The sequence below is a fragment of the Mirounga angustirostris genome, unplaced genomic scaffold, assembly GCF_029215605.1.
Source record: "Mirounga angustirostris isolate CCGP_5_RB_7025 unplaced genomic scaffold, mMirAng1.0.hap1 SCAF_17, whole genome shotgun sequence".
Taxonomy (NCBI): Eukaryota; Metazoa; Chordata; class Mammalia; order Carnivora; family Phocidae; genus Mirounga; species Mirounga angustirostris.
Genome location: NW_026991725.1, coordinates 6,103,478 through 6,119,521, shown reverse-complemented (window position 1 = coordinate 6,119,521; position 16,044 = coordinate 6,103,478). Strand labels below are relative to the sequence as shown.

The 16,044-nt window shown below is 51.0% G+C and overlaps 1 non-coding gene across 1 annotated transcript; it reads right to left on the bottom strand.

The window, feature by feature from the left end:
- Nucleotides 1–7,187: 7,187 nt before the first annotated feature.
- On the bottom strand, nt 7,188–7,259 carry TRNAT-CGU (transfer RNA threonine (anticodon CGU)). Its single transcript has one exon. It is a non-coding gene; the product is annotated as a tRNA-Thr (tRNA).
- Between the last annotated feature and the right edge of the window lie 8,785 nt (nt 7,260–16,044).

Here is a 16,044-nt window from a genome sequence, read left to right as displayed (position 1 = left end):
ACCTCACTGCGGAGGAAGTGGAGTGCTTTAGCCCACGCAGGGGAGATTCCAGAGCTGGACAGATGTGTAGGAGCAGGTGCTCCCAGGAGAGAGCAGCTCTGGGAGGGATGGAGGGCAGATGGCGGCCAGGCGCAGGCAGAGGCGCCCAGTGCTGGGGCAGGGTGAGCTGCTGGCTCCAAGGGTCTGTAATCCCCATTTTGTGGGAGCCTAGGATTAGAAGGGAAGAAAGAGGAAGATGCCCCGACATTGCTGGTGATGCTGCCCATGCTAGAGGGGGGCTGGGGTTCATGCTCTGCTTTTTCTTCCCCTTTTATTGCTCTCTCTAAATCTGACAAACCCTTTGGATCTCGGAGCCTGGAGAGGCCTGGAGGAGCCGGTGCCCTGGGGGGATGAAAGGGCAGGGATGTAATGGGTTTACCCCAGCGCTGATCCCAGAGAAGCCTGCAGAAGATTAAGATTTGCTCCCTGAGCTCGAAATCCTCCTGCTACCCCCTGACCACATCAAAGTGCATGGCGGTGGGGGGCACCTAATCCCATCAATGGAATCAAAGCTGGACTAGAAAGGAGATTCTGCGAGTTGAGTTCTTGGACAGCTCACAAGACAAAGTTAGATGCTGGGCCCTGGCCTCCTCCACTGAGGGGGACATCCCCAAAAAGATCCGGAGCCAGTCCACAAGCAGACAGGGGCTGTCCTTGAGGGGGCCACGGTGGGAAGGTCAACCTCAAGGACTGGGGAACCTGGACAGTGGGCCGGGGCTGGACTGCGTCTCAGAGTTCGTCCAAGCTGTACTTTGAGCAAGGGCCTTCACCGTGACACGCCCACGTCCCCAAGCGCAGCGCTCGTGTGTGAGACCGTTTCAGGTTGAAAAAAAAATGTGATGTGTATTTTTCAATGTCAATGTCATGAATATTGTCACAATGAGGCAAAAAATGGTTAAAGTGAGCCAGCTCACAGCCAAGTATTCAGTCTATACTATTACAGGTGGTATTCTGATATGGCCAAAACAGGGACGGTGGCATGCAAGTCAGTAAGTTAGAAAAAACCCTTCCAACCATCCTTACAGAAACACTAAGGGCAGTGGCTTTCAAACTTCCAGTCATGCCCCATGGTAGGAAATATCTATACTATATAAAGAGTCTCATGAAACAATTCTTATGCACTCAAAACAATTTTGTTATCCTATTCTGTTCCATTAAAAAAAAAAAATTGCTGCTCGAAGGCTGTTAAAATTTCTTTCACAATCCACCCATGGTTACCTCCTGCAATCTGAAAACTACCGCCTTGGAGAATGTGCCCAGATGAGAGAGCTCTCAGTGAGAAATTTCTAGGTGCCGAGACCCTGTGCTTCTCCTTACTTTCTCACACTGACCCTCAGATGGGTATTATTACTGCCCACATTTTGTAGGTCTAGGGACGCTGCAGTGAGTACAGGCCTGAGACCAGCCCCTCTCCACCCAACTCCTCCCTGGTCTGGTGCATCTTCCATCATCTGCTCTGGGGAAACAGCTCAGAAAAGCCCAGCATCCAGGGGCCATTCATGCCACCTTTGCTCTTCTCCCATTGTAGTCATCCTCTCCAAGTCCGCTTGGACTTGGAGAGGTGCTTCTGCCCTTTTTGCACCCCTCCCCCACAAATGACCCCTAGGAGTCAGGCTCTTTAGCAAGCCAGCCTCAGAGCCCTTGAGGGGGGTGGGGAGGGGAGGGCGTGATGTGATGTGGACAATCTTAAGGTCCCAGGCACTCTGACAGATTCCTGTACACATCCATCTCCATGGCTGGGAGGGATCACACCGCCTTGGGGACAAAATCCTATAAAGCTGGAGACACTGACCTTGTTCTCTCCCACCCCATTCTAGATTCTTCCCTAGGTCTTCCTTGGCTGCCCTGTTTTAAACTGCAGCCCCCTTCCCCATCACATCTTATTCCCCAACCTTGCTTTTTCGCCTTCCCATAGCCCTTTTGTGCCACATATTTTGCTCATTTGAGTATATATATTCTGTCTCCCTGCTGATCTTTGCCTCCAACTCCCAGAATGTAAGCTCCACAGGGGTAGGAATTTCTGTCTCTTTCACACATTACTGTGTCCCAGTGCCTGGCACATAATGCACACTCAGTAAATATTTGCCAAATGCCTTTCAGTCCTGCCTACACTGCCCTGAGAACCCAGCTTTGCTATTATTGGATGGGCCTGACTGCCCCAAACCCTCCCCAGGGGCCCCCTAGGCCTGAGCCACACAGAGGCACTCCCTCCAACACTTACTGATTTCCCCAGTCTCCTCTCAGAAGGTGACCACATCCCCCAAAGGCAGAAAGGCCAACCTTGACCGTGGCCTCCAATGCCCAAACCATGCAAGGTATTGAATATCCATCTCATGTTGCGGTATTGATTCTCTGCTGAGAACATGAATAGCAACACATAAAGCGCTGTGAAGTGGCAGGGCCGGAGGAAAAAAAACCCAGTTTACCGAGAAACAGGGCTCGTGGAGATGAAATGATTTACCCAAGGTCACTCTGTGCTGCGTTCTTTCCGCTCAACTTCCTCCTCTGGACCATCCAGCCTATAAGATGCAACGTCCCCAGTCCTGACCGTGCTGGCTTCTTCCCAGCTTCCTGCCATCAGTCAGAAAGAGCTCTGACACAAGACACAGCATATTTTGTTCAGATGGCAAACTACACGCATTTTGTTTCCCAGCCCAGATGGCTTGGCCAGAGGGGAGAGCCCCAGAGCTCAGGAGAAAGACAGGCTGGGCATAAAATCTTTACTGCTGAGAAGCCACTCCAGGGGATCACTGGTCCTGTCAACATTTGGGGCCTGTTTCAGTTCCTCCTGCCTATGTCACCTTCGATCAGCTATTCTCTGCCCCTGGGCCTCTGTGTCATCACTTTCAGAACTGGAATGGGATTTTCTCTGTGGTTTCTCCCAGCTCGCCTATTCCTTAACTGTAGGAAAAGAAGCTGCTGACTTTTTTTTTTTTTTTTAATTATTGTTGTTGACTTTCATTCATTCCACCAACATATAAAGAGCCCCTTTATCTATCTAGGTCACTTGAAAAGACACAACGTTTGCCCACAAGCAGCAGCAGAGGGCTAGACTCCCCAGAAAGGAGTAAATTCTTTCCAGGTGTAATAATATTTCAGCAATGCCAAAGCAGTGCTTTGACCTGGATTTGATTTTCCTGCATGATGGGGGCGAGTAGGGCAGAGGCAGATGGTCTGACACTCTGCTTGGGTTACACCGTCTAAACGTGACCTAAGGAGTGAGGCAGAGAGGGTGGGAAGTAAGGTCATACAGGGAGCCCTACTGGCTCAGAGTCCCTGCCGTCACACCTGGGGCTCTCTGAAAGGCTTTCAGTGCTAAGTTTCAGGACAATGTTAGAGCCCTTGGTCTAGAAGAGCTAGTAGTCAGTCTCCTGGGGATTCCAACCATTGGGTCTGTGTCCCTCCCCTGCCTCTACAGCCTGAGTGGTTTGGTCAAGCCTCTGATTTTGTCCCTATGTGCTTTTCCTATGGATGGGGGTGAATATTAGGTACAGAAACTGCTTGGCTCACAGGCTGGCAAAGAGATGGCCCATCTCCTGGGTACGGGTCAAGTAATGATGGAGATGACATTTCCAAACAGATTTGTGCTCATTCTGTGGAAGAGCCTAATCTGTATTATAAAGGTAGAGCTTTCTAGATGACCTTGAACAAATCACTTCCCTCTCTCTACTTGCATCTGTGGCTATAAGAAGACTGGATGGTCATTTTCATTCCTATCAGTCTGTGATTCCAAATTGGTAACCTCTGTCCCCAAGAATGGGGTTGGACCCTTAGTGTTTGCTTATAAATACTCCGGTTTTGGGCGCCTGGGTGGCTCAGTTGGTTAAGCGACTGCCTTCGGCTCAGGTCATGATCCTGGAGTCCTGGGATCGAGTCCCGCATCAGGCTCCCTGCTCGGCAGGGAGTCTGCTTCTCCCTCTGACCCTCCTCCCTCTCATGCTCTCTGTCTCTCATTGTCTCTCTCGCAAATAAAGTCTTAAAAAAAAAAAAATACTCCGGTTTTGTTTCTTAATTCGCAATTTCATTTTATGTGCAAGGTTAGAGGGGCCGCGAGGGAAAGAAAAGTACCTACCCCTGCCTGGTTAGCTTCAGCCTAAATCATGGTATTTGAGTGTCAAAGATGATCGAATGAGGGCAGAAATACCCAAGACCTTGCAGTGCTCTGGTAAACTCCTATTCATCCTCCAGAGCCCAACCACAACATCACCTCTTCAGGGAAGACTTCCCCAACCCTCCAAATAGGGACCTCTCTTATGCCGGGGCTCCATCTCTGTACCAGGTGCTAAAAACCCAGATATGAGTGAGACACTGTCCCAGCCCTAAGGGGCCTCCCAGCCATGGTGTGAGATATACAGAGAGGTCCCAGACAAGAAGCTGAGTCACCCATTACCTGGGGGAATCAGAGGTTTCTCAGAGGAGGTGATACTTGAGTGTTGTCAAAGAGCTGGAACCTGACTCTAACCCAGTGTCCGATGTCGCTGCTAATTTGCAGGACATACCAAGGACAGAGGAGCTTGGTTAACTGCACCAAAAGTTTGCAGTTAGCAAAGTCCAGACTATGGGAAACCCTACAGGTCAAACAGACCAGCGTCTCCACTGATACACTGCAAAGAAATGAAAGGAAAGGAAGATAATACTAGTGATTGAAAAGAAAAAAGAGCCTAAAAGATATACCAATTTTAAAGATGAACAAAGTTAAACTATAGGGTATAAAGATGCACAACTAGGTGACACGTAAAAATGCAAGGAAGGGATTACAAGAAGGGAGTATGGTGACCTCTGGCTCTGGGGGGCTGTGATTGAGGGGGGCACATAAAAGAGGTTTCTGTGCAGCTTTTGAATCTGTGTTTTATTGTACAATAAAAGATTTAAAAATATATCTCTCTAGGCTGGAATATTGGATTCAAACCGACAGCAGGAGGCAAAATAGATATATATGCCAAATTCTGCTTTTAAGTTAAATAATATTCATATATGGGAAGGAAGAGGCCTGACCTCAAGTAGTATATATTTTTTAAAATATCCTGGAGGTTTTAGCTGCCCACAAATGGCCATCTCAAAGTGGAGTGCCAGAGGTCCTGTGTTCTGTTCTAGACCCTGGGGGGAGCATATAGGGAGGAGGTCTGAGCAAGGGGAAACTGGCAGTCAGTGAAACTATCTCTGGACAAGTCTCTTCAGTGCTGCTTGTCACAATTAAAGAAGGGGACAGACTACAGTATATCAGGAATGGGGGCTTTTGCAGCTCTCGTCCTGCCCATCGGGGGGACTGACTGTAACTCTCTGGATGGGCGAGCCAGAGTCAGATAGATCTCATGAGGTCATGATGACCAGGCCCACAGTGAAAGGGACTACTATTGTCCACCACCTTGGCAGCCATGAGAAAAATGGGTGGGACAGCTTGAGGTCCCCTTGCTTCTCTCCAAGGTCCAGGCTCTGAGGCAGAAACTGTATTTCAGGCCACAAGGTATTTAGGAAACATCTCTTTCAACTTTCCAATTTTGCAACTAAGGAAGTTGAAGTCCAGGGTATGTCAGTGATTTAATGGAGGTCATGCCATGAACTCAACATAGGTATCTCTTTCTGCCTGGGCCCTCACTCTTTAAGCCAATGACCCACCCGCAGCCTACAGAGGTGAGTGTAGATACCCGTTGGCCTTTGAGGTAACCTCAAGACCTCTGTTCCCATGCTCACCCTGGTACTTGGATCTGCCCTTCCTTCACTTCCATCTCCCCTCACCCACCTTAACCTGGGATCCACACTTGATCCTTATTTCTGGCCCTTTACCTTTGGGGGCCCATGTTTCCTCCAACATCTGTATGTTGATCTCCTCTGTACTTTGACCCTCTTTTATTGATTTCAGCTTGGTTCATCACCGACCCCTGCAAGGGTGAAATTCTCCACTCCAGCTACTACAGAAAACCCAATGTCTAACCTTGGAGTTTCTTCTCATCAGGAATCCAATTTAAGTAATAAGATTCAAGGCAACATCCAGTAGTTTGGGACCTTTCCTCTTCCTATTTCTGAATATCTGCAATCTGTCTCCATTTGCATTTACTAACAATTCCATGATAACACAAGAGTCCCTAGCTCAGAATTTCCTTCAAAAGCCAAGAGCATTTCTTCCATTTATTGGCATCTTAGGGAAAAGATCAATATATTTCCCTGCTCCCTGAGCCCCATATCCTGTCTTCTGGTAACTCTAGACATTACCTCAGAGAGTCTGCTGACATTCAATCCACCTGAAGCTCCCCACGGTCAACTGTGCAGTGGGGCCTCTGGAAAGGTAATGTGATTTGGGGTCACAATAATAGAAGTATGGGATGCAGAATGAGGGAGGCGAAGTTCCATTTCATGAAACTATCTCTGGGGTAGTATTTTCAGTGCTGAGGATCACAAAGAAGGGGACAAACAGACTAGAGTGATTCAGGAATGAGAGGCCCTCAACATCATGTCATATTAAGTTGGGTTGTTTATCCTAGAGATGACTTGGGAGTGTCATAATGGCTAGGGGCCAGATTGAAAGGATCACACAGGTAGGCACCAGACTCAAACTGTCAGCTCACAAGGAGGGCTGGGAAAGGCCTAAGCGCCCACCAATTGAGCGATGTGTTGGCTTTCTACACAAGAATGCAGGCAGCGAGCACAGGTGGCTAACTCCCCTTTCAAGGAACACACAGAAAGCAGAAAACACCGCTGGGCTCCAGAAATTCCAACATCCTTTCTGGAAAGTTCTCCCACCCTTAAGACACACCAACCCAGCGACACGGGACCGCCCCTTCCCCGCTGGCGACATCAGTGCCTAGCGTTGGCCCTTCCCCTGGGGTCTCGGTGTCCCCACCGGTATCACAGGCATCCCAGAAGAGCCTCGGCCAGTGTAGTGTGGCAGGGCGAGTGGGGCGGCGGGGTGGGGGGCGAAATGCCAGTCCTGCCAGCGAGGCACGGCGTAGCGGGGACCGAGCAAGTCCACGAGCGGTCCGGTGAGCCCCGGCGCTCTGGCCCGGCCTGCGCCCGTGACTGCGCAGCCTGGGGGGAGGGGAGGGACCGAGGACGCCCGAACAGAAGCCGAAAAGTAAAAAATGCCACGCAGTTAAGGGACGGCGCACGTGGGGGCAAAGCAACCCCACCGCTAGGTCCCAACCTCAAGCCCCAGGCACGGACGGGGTTCGAACCCGCGATCTTCGGTTTACGAGACCGACGCCTTACCACTTGGCCACCGCGCCTGACAGCCGAGCGAGCGGTGGAAGCTCTCAGTGGAGGGTAGGCGGCGCAGGCGCGGGAAGGGCGGCGCCCCGCCTCCGGCCCCGCCCGCCCGCCCGCTCGCTCGCCCCTCCAGACCCGCCCGCCGAAGCCCCCACGCCGCCCGACGCTCCGGCCCGGCTCAGGGCCGAAGCCGGGCGCCCGCTTCCTGCCTGAGACGGGACCCGAACTCGCGGCTCGCCGGCTCGCCGGCTCGGCCCCGCCCTCCTCCCGCGTATTCGGGAGAGCCCGGGCAGAGGCCGCCGGGGATTCGCTGGGGGCGGCGGCGGCGGCGGGGCCGGGAGCCCAGACGAAGAAAAAACCCGATCGGCGCCTGCTACGACGCGAGCGGAGGCGGAGACCGCGGCCGCGAGCGAGCCAGGGCCGGCCACGCGCCGCCGTGTGACCTTGGCCCGGTCTTTTCCGTGTGGTCTGGTCTGCAGGCTACGCAGGCAGCGACGGGGGTTCGGGCCAAGCCCACCGGGAGCCGAGGGGGCGAGACCAGGTGCAGGCATGGACGGGACTAGCCTTGGAGAAACGTGCAGGGAGCCGGGAGGGACGAGGGCCTGCTCCTGGGGGCGCGGGGAGAGGACCGTCCCTCGCTGACCCCGCAGGGGCGGCGGCCTGCATAAGGAAAACCTTCCCTGGCTTGTTCACGCTCCGCCCTTGCCCTTCCACCCCGGGCACGGGAGACTCCCCGTAAATATCTGTAGACGAGATGGCCTTGCCCAGGAGGAACCGGCGGGGGCGCGCCAGGATATGCCCCCAGGGATGTTCGCGGCGACAGTGCCAGGGGGAGTGAACACCGAGAGGCCACCTGGATGGAGGAAGCTGATGGTCTGTCCGTGCCATGGAACAGTGGGTCACTTATTAAAAGGAATGATCTAGATTCAAAGGAATGATGGTCAGCGTAGGTAGTGCGCAAAAGCACATGTGATTTTAAAAAGCAGGAAAAGCAGGATATAGGACAATACAAACCATTTATTAAAGGGAAAGACGTGCAAAGTAGGTAAGCATAAAATATAAAGGAGACTGGCTGGGGATAGGGGACAAAAGGAACTTTGTTGGTAATGTCTGGTTTCTGTTCTGTGAAAGGCAAGAAGCTGAAATGGTGGGAATACGGGTGATTATGATGTTGTATACTTTATTGTAGATCCTGCATTTTGTTTAAAAAAAAATTCTTTTTTAAAGGAATTAGGTCCCTCTGTCCTCATTTGGCCTGTGGCCACAGCGTCTGTTCCAGGAGAGGTGGGTAGAAGAGACCTTTCCCCAGGGCAGGACGTGGCCAACTGCTGGCCTCCAGCCCTCCTTCCTGCAGGCCAGCGCCCCGACTGGGGGTGGGGGGCAGGACACAAATCAGACCAATGGCACCATTGCTCACCCCGCCACCGCCAAAGTCATTATTGCTTATTTATAGAACTTTTTAAGAAGTATAGATTGTGGAGATTTGGGGAAACCTAGGAAAGCTGTTTTTGTGTGTGCTAAAAAACATACAGTTTGGGTGCCTGGGTGGCTCAGTTGGTTAAGCGACTGCCTTCCGCTCAGGTCATGATCCCGGAATCCTGGGATCGAGTCTCACATCAGGCTCCCGGCTCAGCGGGGAGCCTGCTTCTCCCTCTGACCCTCTCCCCTCTCATGCTGTTTCTCTCTCTAATAAATAAAATCTTTTTTAAAAAGTTGAAAAAAAAAACAATTTACCATCTTGACCGTTTAAAAATGCAGTGTCTACTCTCTGGACGTGGTTGTGCAACAAATGGAAGTTTTATGGAAACTCTACCCACTGAACAGTAAGGGACTCCCCTTCCCAGCCTCTGCCCAGCCCCTGGCAACCACCGTTCTACTCAGAGTTGGGCTGCTCAGGGTAGCAGGGGGAATCCTACTGTATTTGTCTTTTTGTTCCTGGCTTATTTCACTTAGCATAATGTGCTAAAGATTCACCCATGTTGTCACATGACATGATTTTCCTTTTTTTTTAAAGCTCAATAGGTCATTGTATTTTTTTAATCCATTCATCCCTCAACGAACATGTAGTTTATTTCGACCTCTTTGCTATTGTGAATTGTGCTGCAGTGAACACGGGTATGGAAATAGGTCTTCAATTTTTTTGGGTATGTAACCCAGAAGTGGGATTGCTGGATCCTATGGTAATTTTAGTTTTTCCAAGGAACCTCCATACTGTTTTCCATAGTGGCTGCACGTTGTTACATTCCCACCAATGGTACACAAAGGGTTCAAATTTCTTCACATCTGTGCCAGCACTTTTTTTTTTATACTCGTCATCCTAATGGGTATGAGGTAGTGTCTCATTATGGTCGGATTTGCATTTTCCTGATTGTGATGTTGAGCATATTTTCATGTAGCTTGTTGCCCATTTGCGTATCTTCTTTGAAGAAATGTCTATTTAAGTCCTTTGCCAATTTTTTATTCTGGTTATATTTTTTAAATGATGGGTTGTAGGAGTTCTTTCTGATATCCTAGATATTAACCTATCAGATATATGGTTGACTAATACTTTCTCCCATTCTGTAGGTTGATTTTTCACTCTGTTGATTGTTAACGGTGCAGAAGTTTTAAGTCTGGTGTAGTCATTCCCATTTGTCCATTTTTGGTTTTGTTTTCTGTGCGTTTGGTATCAAATCCGAGAAGTCATTGACAAATCCGATGTCATGAAGCTTTTCCCCTATTTTTTTTTTCCAAGAGCTATATCAATTCAGGTCATATGTTTAGGTCTTTAATCCATTTTGAGTTAATTTTTGTATGTGGTATAAGGTAAGCATCCAACTTCATTGTGTGTATAGAACACACTGTAATTTACTTATTCTCAGGTACAGGTTTTTTTCTCACATTTTAACAAATTACAAATTAGGATGACAACTGATTAGTTGATGGAGTCTTATAATTAATTGGTAGTACTTTTTCCTTTTAATGGCACATAAAATAGCTTTTTAATTGGTGAATTTGATGAAATTGAGTATATAGAACACAGAAGAGTCAGATTCCTATTTTCACATTTGTATATTTCATGGTGTCCTGATTTTTCGCACTTACCATTGTAGGATGAGCATTTCCCACATCCTTAGAAGTGGATCATTTCATCGGCTGTAATCTGTACCAGTCTGGTGCAGGATGTTGATCGTGAGGGAAGCTCTGCATGGGGGTGGGGGTAATATGGGAATTCTCACTCACTTTTGCCGTGGACCTAAAACTGCTCTAAAAAGTAAAGTCTTTCTTATAAAAGCACCTAAAAAAAAAAAAAAAAAAAAAAACTAAGAAAAAAATAGATAAGTTATATTCTTTGCTCTCTGACCCCCTACTCTGAGTCACAGCCAACCCTGGGTGCACTGGGGTTGCTCCTTGGTGGGGTCACTGTGGGTCTGTCCAGGTCCACTCCTTAGCTGGCAGGCCTAGGAGCCTGGTTTTGTCTCCTTCCAAGAGCGAGCAGCTGTAAGGACATGGTCTAACTTCTGTTTTCTAAACATATGTACCATTTTTAATATTGAGCTTTTGCATTGGCAATGATGCTGTGAAACTCAACCAAAAGGTTGAGAGCTGGTTCCAGAGCACAGAGCTCCTAAGCTGCAAAGATCAGGCCATCCCCACCTCCATGTAGCACCATAGTGAGAGCATCCCATCATTCATTCCTTTAACAAATCCTCACTGAGCACCAACTATGTGCTAGACCCTGTTCTCAGTGCTGGAGCTATAGCAGGAACTAAGCACAGCCCCCTGCCCTCATGAAGCTTCCATTCTTAAATAAGCAAACCATATACTGTATCAGATGGTGATAAGTACTAGGGAGAAAAATCAACAGGGAAGAAGGATAGGACGTTCTGGAGGTGGGAGGGAGGGTTGTTAAAGAGACAGGCATGGTAGATTAAATGAAGTCCCCCATTCTTTGCTGCTTTCCCTTTCCAGAGGCAGAGTCTACCCCCCACCCCCTTTGGACATGGACGGGCCATCTGGCTTCTCTTGATTAGTAGTAGAATGTGGCAAAAGTGATGTTGAGTAAATACCCAAGCTTGGGTCTCAGGAGACCTTGCAGCTTCTTCCTGTGATATCTTAGAGCCCTGTCCCGAGCCCACCGTGTAAGGAAGGCAGTCTAGCTGATGGGGGATGAGAGGCCATGACGGGTCTCCCAGCTGAAAGCCAGCACCACCTGCTACAACATCAGTGTGGCCATCTTGAACCTTCCAGCCCAGCTGACCCTTTAGCTGAATGCAGCTCTGTGGGTGACACGTGGGTGAGTCCAGGCACACCCAGCAGAGGAACTGCCACCTGACCCACAAAATGGTGAAAATAACGAATGGCTCCTGTTGCAAGACTCCACGTTTTGAGGGTGGGTTGTTACCTAGCAATAAGAGCTCATTGATACAGCAGGTTACAGACAACTAGGGTTGTGGCTTCTAGGTTTGTGGGCTGGTGGTTATTTGCATGGAGGAGTTAAAACTTGCAAGATGCTGGATGAATGTGGGAGGGGCCGTGCCCAGTGTCCCCTCAGTCATCAGTTAACCTCAGTTTCCTTAGCTACAAAATGGGAGAATTGGTTAGCTCTTAGCCACAGCCCCGCGTTAATTAAAATTTGAACACCTTCTCCATTATTCACTGCTAAAGTTAGCAGGGGGGGTGAGACACCACTTGACCTTCTTTCCCTCATAGCAACCTGACACTCTTCCCCTTGGTCAGGTTTCCTGGTCCCTTTGCCAGCATTTGCTCTAAATTTAAGGCTGCCGTTAATAGGAGGGAAAAAAAAAATCAACGTGACTTGAAACCTTTTGAGTAGAAGGCCACACCTGTAGACATTTAAGTTAAGGCTACTCTTAACTTAGTTAAGTTAGTTAGTTAGTTAGTTAGTTAGTTAGTTAACTTAGGGTTAGTGTGGTTTGGTCTTTTCCTCTCTCTTCTCCTTCTCGGTGGTTAGTTCAATTCCCTTTCCCTGACTCCTCCACTTGCTTGTGGAACATTCACTCTTAACAAGATGGTTCAAGGCAGCTGTGGACTTTAAAGGAGCCAGGAGGGGTCACAGGTGGGTCACAGGCTGAAAAAAAAATCAGGCTACCTCAGAAGCCCCCAAACAAGGCAGGAGCCTTAGTGAGCCCCACCACTAGGCAGCTCCAGCCCTAGGGACTCGTCCTTTCCTTAAAGGTGAGCCTGCTCTCATGGACACTCCGGCTTCTCCATGGGGCTCCTGCACAGTTAGAGATCCGCCTGGAGGAGATCAGAGGACTGACAGACCCAGTCATTCCCCAAGATGCTTAGGTGGATTCCTTTTGGGGAGGATGGATCTTGTGAGAGTGGGCCTGATAGAGCCAACTCCCGAGGACCCGCTGTTTCGTGCATCACTGCTTGTGACCAACTACCTCAACAAATAGAGGCTGAAAACAAGACCCTTTTCAGGTTCTGGGGGTTGGCCAGGTAGTTGTGCTTCATCTATTGTTGGCTCAGGTGTTGGGATGGCTGGTAGGCCCACCGTGGCCTCCCTCCCATGACCGACACTTAGCTGGAACTACTGGGTTGGGACCTCCATTTAGCGTGGGGCTGCTTGGGCTTCCTCATAGCATGGCCTCCAAGAGGGTGCAGCTCGAGAGGAAGGAGACATGTTTCCTTGTGGCCTCGTAGGGCTAGAGCTGAGAAGTCCCAGGTGATCACTTCTGCCACAAATGATGCATGTTTACACCCTATTGATCACAGTAGTCACAGGGCCAGCCCAAATTTGGGAGGAGGGGATAATCGACTCCACCTTTCAACAGGGGAGAGGCCTGCATGCAACGCAGGGAGGGAGTAAATCAATGGTGGCTATCTTTGGAGCCTTTACCACCCCTATCATTCCCGACTTTGACTTTGAGTATAAACACTGATTGGTGCTCAGCCCTGGGGCTGGATCCCGCAGAGGACGCAGAGATCTAGGAGGTGGATGTCCTTTGTCTCCACCCCAACCTCAAAACAGTTTGGACTAGATGCTCTCCCCTCTCCTTCTGGCCCTGACTGCCTCCAGAATTGACATTCAAAACATTCCTCTCCCCTCACCCCACCCCCCCAAACACACTCCCACCCACAACTGCGGGCCAGAGTACTGAGGCCTGGCCCAGACACTGTCAGGGACCAGCAGATGCCAGCTCTTGGTCCGGGGGTAGCCTGCTGGACTGGATAAGCTGGGAAGGCTGAGTGGGGGCAGAGGGGCCAGTGGGGCTAGAATGCAGGGGAGGAGGATCTCACAGGCTCCCCTGGGCTTAGTGCCATCAAACAGGCTGGAGAAAGTGAGCTCAGGCTCCAGCACCTTCGCCCTCTGGGTTTGGGCCTTTTAGGAGCTCTAGCATTTTTTTTTTTTTTTTTTTAACCCAGAGATCACATCAATGTCATGGACCCCAAATCAGAACCCAATAGCAAGAGCTTGGAGTGAAAGCCAGGGCCACACCAGGGATGGTGGGGGAGTGAGGGGAAATTCCTGCAGCCCAAGTCCAGCCATTGGGTTAGTTCCTGGAAGGACTGGTTTGAAGCCGGCTCTGGACTTTCCGGCCCTAGAGGCCATAACCTTGCCCTAGGGGGCTTGCAGCATCGTGACCCTCAGCCCACTTGTAAGGCAGGGCCTGGCTAGCCCAGCTGAGCCGCAGGGAAACGACCATCCTTCTGTACCCAAGCTCGCACAGCGCTCTTCACAGCCCCTCTGCTCACGGAGAGCTGGCCCCCGCTCCAGGGCTCGGCAAGTGTCCTCCTTTCTCCCTGAAGCCTTTCCATCCTGGAAGCGACGCCTCCCTGCTCTGAGCAACTCACTCCCCGGGCTAGTCAGTGGAGTCCCACTTTGGGATGACTCTTCCCCTTACCAGCTGCCTGGGTGTGAACCCCGGGTGACTTGCGGCGGGTTAGGTCACCTGTGGTGGCTCAGTTTCCTCATCTGTAAAATGGGGATAACACTACCACCCACCTAGTGGTGGTTGTGAGGATCACAGGACCCAGTGCGCACCAATCACTTGGCACATTGCCTGGCACGCGGTAAGCCCTAAGAGCACGGAAGCCAACAAGAACTACCTCGCCATTGCCTCGTGCGGGCCACGCACTGCATCAGGCACAGTGACAGGGGAGGGATGATGCCAACTCCCGCTTCCCCAGGGCTGGGAAATCGGAGGGCCGCGCCACCGCTGGCGGGCTGGCCTGAGCCAACGAGAACCGGCCTCATCCTGCAGCGAGCGCCCCCTGCTGGCCACAGGTCTCTGGGCCGCCAGCGGGGGCTGGCGCCGCACCTGTCGCCCCGGAGGGCCCCGGGCGGGCGTGAAAGTGAGGGGCTGCAGGAGTGGCTTTGCCTACCTTTGCGCGTAGCTTAGTCATTTTCTGGAGACGGGTTGGCTGGAGTAGACCCTCCCGGCAAAGCTGTGAGAAGCCTGGCTCCCTTACCCAGATGACCACTGACATCTGGCAATTCCAACTCCTCATCCCACTCAGCAAACAGATAACCCAGGTCTTACCTGAGTCCAGGCTGCCTTCATCTCTCTCTTCGTCTCTCAGTCTGCTGCCTAGTCCCGCCGCCGCCACCCTCTGAGACTGGGCTCTGAGCAGGCCACTCCCTGGCTTAAGATCCTTCTGCTCTCTCTCCCCCCCGCTAAGCCTCTTCACCTTTTGTTCCCTCCCCATGTCCTCCCCAGTCTCCCTCACCTGGCCTTCTCCTCCTCCTCCAGGCCTCAGTTGACTCCTCAAATGATCTGTGGGGGGATTACATACCGGTGACCCTCACACCTGCCTACACGCTAGAATCAACCGGGGGACTTTGGAAAAACCCTAGTGTCCAGCGCACCCCTTACCACCTGAATCCAACTCGCTGGGCTGGGGCCTATATCCGTGGGGTTTTCAACTACCCCCAGATTATTCAAATATGCAGCCAGGATCGAGAACCTCCCATTCTCACGTGCTGGAGGCACTCTGTGCCCTGAGGGTGAGGAGCAGAGCTCTTTCGCTCAGGGTCAAAGCTCCACACCTAGCCCTACAGCGTGTATCTATTAGGTGCTGATGAAACAATTGTTTCTGGCCAGGCTCTGCACTGCCTCACCAGCCCCACCTCCCAGCTGAAAGGGTGTGCTTTCTACCCGCCTCTCCCACATGTGGTTCCTGGGTCCTACAGTCCCCCAGGAGTCCTCTGCAATACCCCTTCCTCGGGGAAGCTGTCCCTGATCCCCAACTGACCTCAATTCCCTTGCCCCCACTCTTGCAGCGCCCCCCCCCCGGACTTTCCCAAGTGCAGCTCATCACCTGGGGGTCAGCTGTGGCTCCCCTTTCCCCAGGAGGACATAAGCCTCTGCTGTCTTTTCTGTACATAAATTGGTTGGTTGAGTGATTTCAGACCCAGATATTTTTTACCTCTTCAGGAGACTTTGGCCTGGGCCCAGACCACTCTAAAAGGCTCTAAATGGGGGTACCTTGGAGGCTCAGCTGGTTGGGCATCTGCCTCCAGCTCAGGTCCTAATCTCCAGGTCCTGGGATTGAGCCCCATGTCGGGCTCCCTGCTTAGCGGAGAGTCTGCTTCTCCCTCTGCCTCTGCCCCTCCTCCTTGCTCGTGCTCTCTCTCTCAAATGAATAAATAAAATCTTAAAAAGAAAAAAATTTTTAAAAGGCTCTAAATGTGAGGACCTAGTGAGTTTGGGATCTGACAGCGAGCCCTTTGCAGGAACTGTGTGACCTCTAGGGGGCGCAGGGATGATGTCTGAAATACTCAGGAACGGTTCTCCAGGACAGCCTAGCAAGGAATGTACCTGTGTGGAGGGCACGACCTGTATACCCAGCAGT